Raw genomic sequence first — 6269 nt, forward strand, 5'->3', positions numbered from 1 at the left:
ATATGCCCCAGTACAGGGGAATGCCAGGGCCAAGGGGTGGGGGTGGGGGGGGGAGTGTATTGGGGACTTTTTGGATAGCATTGGAAATGTAATTGAGGAAAATACCTAATTAAAAAAAAAAGTGGTTATGCCTTTGGTGAATTTCTACTAATCATTAATTTGTGTATTAAATATCAGTTTTCTTTTCTTGCCAATTTTGTTCAATCTTCTGTGTTGACAGATATATTATTCTAACCTCTCGCTCATCCTTGACCTCTATTTGATATTACACACTTAAAAATAATTCTCAGACCATCTGGCTACTGAAAGCATCGGTCAGAGGTCAAAAATGATTCAGCAGAGGATAGCATGCCAGCTGCCTTGTCACTATGTCCTTCATGGTGTATGTTATCTTTGTATTAAAAGACATGCCATTTCTTGAATTCAGGCATCAGTTTCTGTTGCTTAGAAACATTCAAATTATGACCAGCCTCTGTTTCATAATGCTTAAAGCAGGAAGTCTGACCTTTTCAGTTGTAAAATGAGGGCAAATGGCTCTCTTGGAAAATGGATCTGATGTATATAAAGCATGATAATATATTAATATTCCAAAGATCATCCAGAGTTAGTCTGCAAATGTGACTAACTTAAACTCTTTTTGGCAGTGTTACTCTAATAACTATTGTTTATAGCAGATAAAAACAAAGCATAAAGATATCATCAGAAAGAGTCTATTTAAGATATATTAATGGCTATGTAGAGTAAATTGATGAGTGCAGAAATTTGAAGTCACCAGGTTACTATAAGCATATGAAGTTCCAAATGTCTCAAGAAAATTAAGCTTAAATTATCCTAATTGTCAGGAGCTATAGTTACTTGTACTTAAGTTTTAAAGTTTTATAATGATTATAGTAGAAATGAATGTGTAGTATTTAATTCTAAAATTATTTTTGTAAACATTCCTTTGAAATCTTCCCATTGCTCCTCACTAATTTTCTGGTTATGATGATTAGTGCACATAGCTAAAACTTCAAGTCCACCACCCACTTATGAAGAAAATACATGATTTTTGTCCATTTAGGTCTGATTACCTCACTTAGAGGAGATTATTTATAGCTCCATTTATATGCATACAAATTTCATAATTTAATTTTTAAAGAATAATACTTATTTTTCATAAATTCATTGTTCATCATACAATACATATCATGGCTGTTTCCATTTTGAGGCTGTTGTGAATAGAGGAGCAATAAAAATAGATGGTCATGTACCTTTCTATAACAATAGAATCTGTAGAGACTATTCCCAGGAGTGACATCATTACTTCCTAGTGTAATTATATTTCTATCTTTTTAAAAACTATTCCTACTGATTTTCACTGTGGCTGTAACAGTTTTCACTTTTGTCAACGGTTAATAAGTGTTCTACTTTCCCAATGTCTGTATGACAGCAACACTATACACACTAAGTCATATTGATTGTGACATATCCATAAGATCAACCAAAATCCTAGCACCTGGGGATCAGTCCCAAGAAGTTTCTAGCTAAGGAGCTGTTGACATTGAATACTACCTGGGAAGGCAGAATCTACTTTTTTTCATAGATACTGTCTTGTGAGAAAACCAAAGTTCCAGTAAATGAACTGCCCTCATATCATGCAGGGATGGTTAAATGGTTTTAGTGAATTAAAAATCAAAACAAAACAAAATATGAAGTTGGTATGGAAAATGGTGGTGGATCTGATAAAAGAGTAAATTGAAGTGTGCACAAGGATGGAGGATTTTATATAATTAAATTATATTCTAGCTCAAATGATACATACTTCTGGTACATAGCTCATATATACTTCTCAAACACTAAAAAGTCCTATAAAAATGAAGTGTATTAAAGTTATGTCAATGAAAAGAAAAGCTTGTTTTATAAACAGATATATAATAAAACATATATTTTAAAAGTTAACAGTTTAGATTGTTTTGAAGCTATTTTTGTCTAAATATCATTTCTACTGTGGCATATTCTTAAACATACTTCATGATATAATATATCTATCCAGATTCTAAACTGGCATGTGAAAACAATTAAGAGAGTAATGATAATTAAGTAACATTTTTTTTCTAATCTTTGTATAAAACTACCTTAAAATGCTGCATGTTATAAATATCTTTGCATAAATTGGTTATAAATGCAATGAAGATTTTCAAAATCTTTGTTTCCTTCATCTCTAACTAGATGCCATATATCTAGTCATTAGTCCTATATTATTGGACTATATAAGTTAATAAAACAATAAATTTTCTCTTGAAAATAAAACATTCCCTACAGCTTTTAACAAAGAATGGCTTGATTTCTGTTGAAACAATAATACAAATCATAACTTACTATAAAATGGCTGAAGAAGTAAATACGAGAGTCTATAAGACAAGGACTATAAGACTGATATTCTTATGAGGACAAAAGTAAAAGGCAAAGGCTATGCTCACAAAGGTTTTATAATTTTGTTTACTTGCTCGCATGAAGATGAAAATATAACTAAATAAAAATAGCTAAGCAAAGTAAGGAACAGGATGCATGTTATTTGTATTTTAGTTTATAAAGGACGAATAGAATTCTTGTCTAGATCTGGGTCCTTCATAGAATAAATTTCATCCACTCACAGATGTTATGCCTGGGAAGGACTTTATCTGGGTTCTCAGATCTTGATTAATGATTGGTTGCTGCCTCATCCTATAGAACAGGGAAAGAGAGAGACAAGCAGAGGAAAAAAAGGAATCCAAACTCACCTATCACAATGATGGCAGTACCATATAGGACACGAAGTTTATGCTGTCACCACCTTTTAATTTTGTGTGATTTGGTTGCATGACTGCTCAGTTTATACTGATTAATAAATAATAATAATAATAATAATAATAACATCAGTAGCAAGTAAGCCATTCACTATTCATTGAGTCCAAAGCAACGATGATATTTGAGAATATCAAAGGGATTTGAGGGAAGGTTCATTTCTGGATTATGCCTAATATTCATTCATGATGATGTGAGTTAGGAAAAATCCAGATGTAGCTAGCTGGCTTCAGTATTCCAGCCCAGGAAACAGAGAAGATAGATCCCTGGAGTTCACAGGCCAGCCACCTGCTAATGTTCAAAGAGATACCTTAAATCTTAGCACTGAGGAGCCAGAGGCTAGTATATCTCTGTAAGTTGAAGGCAAGTATGGTCTATATAGTGAGGGTTGTCTCAGTTAATTAGTGAAACATTGTATTACAATTATATGCATATCAAAAGTTAATAGGGGTCTGGAAGATAAAATGAGAGTAAGATTCAGTTGCTGGCATTGAAGAAGACTGATGTTTAATTTCCAGTATTGACATAGACAGTCAAAACTATAAGTATGTCCAGTTCCAGTTTATCTGAAATCCATTTCTGATCTTCACAGACACCAGGCATGCGTACAATGCACTCACACACATATAGGCCAAAGATTCATGAACATAAAACAAATGTAAAAAAATATTTGACTTTTTTAAAAAAAAGTAATGTTTATAATAGTTAAGGAAGGCACTTGACCTGAAACTCTGACTTCTAAACACACACACACACACACACACACACTCATTTACATGTTTATATACACAAACACATAACACACACTCAATGTAATTATCATAAACTATTAATGAAACCGAATCCATATTTTTTATAATTTTATTGATTTATTCATTAATTTTGTTTCTAAATGTACATGCATTTATGTCATTTTGTATGAGTGAAGTCAAAAGACTCCCCAGGATTGCTTCTGTCTTTCCTCCAGGCAGGTTCCAGAGCAAAGTCATGTCAGTTGTCTATACAAGTGCACTTACATATTAAGCCATTTTTCCAACCTCTCATATAAACTTTTTTATTAATCTGAGTTCACTTTTTATTTTTTAATTAAATATTTTATATTATTTCATTTTATTTAGCTTCTGGTGTGCTGATTATGCTCCCTTTTAACAAACAGCTTTTATAGTTCTTTTTCATAATTAAAAAATAAGTATTTAAAAGTAGAATTTCTTCTGTAATGCTATCCAAAGACTTTTTTAAGTTTCATTGTAAGTAAGAGTAATATGAGATTTAAATTTTTCTTTGTAAATATTAATTAGACCTATTTCTTTAGAGTGCAAATTTAAGGTACATTTAGTATTTCCATTAACTAGATATTTTCACAAAATATGGATGAAAAGTGTTAAGTAATTGTATTGCATTTACAGTTTGAATTATGTATAATTTCTGTGTGTACACATAAACACATGCAAAATGTATATATTTTTCAGTGCACCTATATACTTTAACAGAAATTATACGAATTTGGCTGATAATGTACCTAAGAACCACAGACTAATGAAAACCTGGAATTGATGCCTAATTATATACATAAGTATGTAGTGGTTTGGCTAGAAAGAAGTTGCAATCCTATGCAATATGACAGTTCATCAAATGTTAGTGCTTTTTATAACAGGTCATCAACAGCACATGCACCTGAGAAGAGAAGAGTACAAAAGACATGACTATGACTAAGCCAACCTCTTCTAGATAATTTTTCATTAAGAAATCTTTACAAGATTATTCTAGAATATGTCAAGTTGGCAATTAAAATTCAACCATCAAAATGTCTTCCTTAACTTTGGGATTTACCATGCAGGAGCCTAAGTGTACAAGAGTGCACATAGCTAATACTGTCACTCAGGGCTGAAACCGTTTCTGTTCTTTCCTTATAGAGTTCTGCAAAAGCAACCCAGTGTCAGCCTTTGTATTGAAGAAGAAAAAGAAAAAAGAAATCCCTACATTGTTGCTCTGTTTTTATCAGTGTTTATACTAGTGAAAGCTGACATATAAAAATCAATTTATTTTTACATCCTCCACATATGACTGACTTTTTTCTCAAAGCCCCTAACCTTTGATCATTTATTTGTTTTCTCTAGTATTTCCAGTGTGACCATTTGCCTGATACTCAAGTAATTTGGAGATAGATATATGAAGGCTTAGGATCACGTATAATACTACTTCCATATTTTTATGGAGTCAGGGACATAGCAGGTTATTGTAATTCACACAAAAAAAATCTAAATTCCATGTCTACTAGTGTGAATACAATAAAAGTATCTGTGGTAGAAGTTTCTTTTGGTTATCATTTAGTGAGATACCTAATATCTTATTAGATATTCTCATTAGATACTATTCCCTGGCTCAGTTGAGCATTTAAAGTAGTATATTCAAAATTCCAATGGTTTTATTTAACATAATTATTTAAATGTTGGATATTTGGTTAAAGTATCAGCTAATAATACTTTACTCAAAATTAGTTTCCTCTACAGCAACCATGATTTTAATACTGTACAAATAGCTAATTGTTAAAAGTCTAATATTCTACAATTTCAAAATAGATTTCAACAGTAGGACTGCAAACAGTTTAGTAAGAAACTTAGATGTTCTGCTTCATTTAAAAATGCAAATTAACTTTTCATACAAAAATGTATAAGTAATTATAGTGCCTGAATGGAAATTTAGCTTTAAATGTCAGAACTATTAATCTGTAATCCCTGGATAACTTTAAATTTAAATTATACTAAGTATTTTTATGATTATTGATTTGTCTATTTGTTATAACATGAGAAATTATTAAAATTATGCAATTAACAAATGAAAAACATAATTAGATTTACCCAACACTACCATTTCAAGAAAAATATGTGAAATGAAGCCTTCTGTGGAAGGAATAATTATCAACTTAAAAGTCAAACAAATAGAAAAAGGGAAGAAAACTTAATGTCTATTCTGCAGGTTTACTGTTACTTTGATAAAAATCAATCAAACAAACAAACAAACAAAAAACCCAGCAATAAAATTGTTATATTTACTCAACTATATTATTATCCAAATTCATTCATTTAGCAACTTGTGAGTATCATTTATTGTGCAATGGTGTATCTATGAAAAAATGAATGCAAGTTGTTTTGTGATTATAAGATACTTAATTTAAAAAATGTTGAATTAGATAACTAAAGTGTCACAAAGCAGTACGGAAATTTTCACAGGTTTCTCTTAAATAGTTCAGAACAAATCGGTAACCACTATGTCAGTGGAAAATATTAATCCTTATAGAAATAAACTAAAGCCTAAGATATGTATAGTTTGATACATAAATTGATACATAGTTCCAATAGAGACAGGTAATAAGATGTGTGAGGTACTAAAGATATATATCTATTTCAGTTTTAGTATTTCCCAGACCTGTGGAGGCGTACATTGGA

The sequence above is a fragment of the Mus caroli genome, chromosome 3 (assembly GCF_900094665.2).
Source record: "Mus caroli chromosome 3, CAROLI_EIJ_v1.1, whole genome shotgun sequence".
In the NCBI taxonomy this organism is placed as follows: Eukaryota; Metazoa; Chordata; class Mammalia; order Rodentia; family Muridae; genus Mus; species Mus caroli.